The sequence below is a fragment of the Euphorbia lathyris genome, chromosome 10 (assembly GCF_963576675.1).
Source record: "Euphorbia lathyris chromosome 10, ddEupLath1.1, whole genome shotgun sequence".
NCBI classification, from domain to species: Eukaryota; Viridiplantae; Streptophyta; class Magnoliopsida; order Malpighiales; family Euphorbiaceae; genus Euphorbia; species Euphorbia lathyris.
This window is the reverse complement of record NC_088919.1, coordinates 68,094,272-68,096,106: the sequence shown is the minus strand read 5'-3', so window position 1 is coordinate 68,096,106 and position 1,835 is coordinate 68,094,272. Positions and strand designations below refer to the sequence as shown.

The 1,835-nt window shown below is 35.0% G+C and overlaps 1 non-coding gene across 1 annotated transcript; it reads left to right on the top strand.

Moving 5' to 3' along the window:
- The first annotated feature begins 1,494 nt into the window (after positions 1-1,494).
- LOC136210087 (small nucleolar RNA R71) lies at positions 1,495-1,601 on the top strand. The gene has a single exon (XR_010677795.1). It is a non-coding gene; the product is annotated as a small nucleolar RNA R71 (small nucleolar RNA).
- The last annotated feature ends 234 nt before the right edge of the window (positions 1,602-1,835 follow it).

The window sequence follows — 1,835 nt, the reverse complement described above, 5'->3', positions numbered from 1 at the left end:
ACATCAACTAGAGCACGTCCCGTGTTCATGAATGGTCTACCAAAGATTAGCGGACAATTAGCATCATAAGCAAAATCTAAGATAACAAAGTCAGTAGGAAAAATAAATTTGTCAACTTTCACCAAAACGTCTTCAATTATACCATATGGTCTTTTAGTGGATTGATCCGCTAATTGCAAAACCATATTGGTACGCTTGATGTCTTCTTCTAAACCTAATTTCTCAAAAATAGACAATGGCATCAAGTTTATACTAGCTCCTAAATCACAAAGACAACTTGGGAATTCCATATTTCCCAAAGTACACGGAATGGTAAAGCATCCGGGATCTTTGAGTTTAGTAGGTAATTTGCTTGATACTATCGAACTACAATCTTCAGAAAGTGAAATGGATGAAATTCCTTCCCAACTAATCTTTTTTGAGATTAAATCTTTCAAGAATTTTCCATAGTTAGGAATTTGCGTAATTGCATCCATGAATGTTAAATTTATATGCAAATTTTTAAGTTTATCTAAAAATGATAAAAGTTGTTTATCATGGTCCTTATTTCGGACCCTGTGTGGAAAAGGTGGTTTTGGTACAAAAGGTTTTGGATTAGAGTCAATTGGCGTATCTTTTTGTTTTAATGTATCTTCTTTGGATTTTGGTAAATCATTTCCAGGTAAAGTTGAATTTCCGAGCATTTCCGGACCTAAATAGTTTTTTCCTGAGCGAAGAGTGATAACCTTAACATGCTCTTTCGGATTTTCTTCTGTTTGGCTGGGAAGACTTCCCTCTTTGCGGGATGGAATTGATTTAGCAAGTTGTCCAATTTGAACCTCCAAATTATGGATGCTAGATGATTGGTTTTTGATAAGCTGATCGAATTTACTTTCGATCCGTTTAAAACCATCGTCTTGATTACTTACCTTTCCATTCATAGCATCAATAAATTTGTCGATTTTTGAAGATAAAGTGCTAATCGTATCTCTTGTTTGATTTTGATAATTATTTATCCGATATTTATTAGCATTTGCATTATTATTATTATTACCATCTTTCCAGTTAAAGTTAGGATGATTTCTCCATCCAGGATTATAAGTATTAGAATAAGGATTAGTAGTTTGGTTTTGTCCTTGGACAAAATTTATCTGTTTTATCTCATTCATACCTTCGTAATCAATGTCTCTCTAGATTGGATCATTAGGATCGCATGGTGCCATAAATTTATCAATTTTGTGCGATAAGGCAGAAAATTGGGCTTGTAACATTGCTACAGGATCAAGATTCATTATACCTTTAACCGATGATGTACCTGAGGATGATGGTTTCGCCGTTGGTATATGGCCATGCTCGGTGGGCCACATACTGCTGTTGATTGCCATTTCTTCCAAAAGTTCTCTTGCTTGGGCGGACGTCTTCTTCATAAATAACCCTCCAGACATAGCATCTAATGAACCTCTAGTTGTAGGATTTAATCCATTATAGAATGTCTGCATTAAAAGTGCATCTGGCAGTTGGTGGTGTGGGCATAAACGTTGAAGTTCTTTAAAACGTTCCCAAGCTTCATAAAGAGTTTCATTATCATTTTGTGTAAAAGATGTCAACTCTTTGATGACTCTTGCGGTTTTTGCTAAGGGAAAATATTTTTGTAAAAATGCTTGGGCTAATTGGTCCCAAGTTTCAAATGTTGCAGCAAGCATAGAAGTTAACCAAATTTTTGCCTTATCCTTCAAAGTGAAAGGAAAGAGGCGAAGTTTGATTGCTTCGGCTGTTACATCAGTAATTTTAAAAGTGTCACAAATTTCTAAGAAATTTGTCAAATGTGCATTAGGGTTTTCGTTAGGCAGTCCATA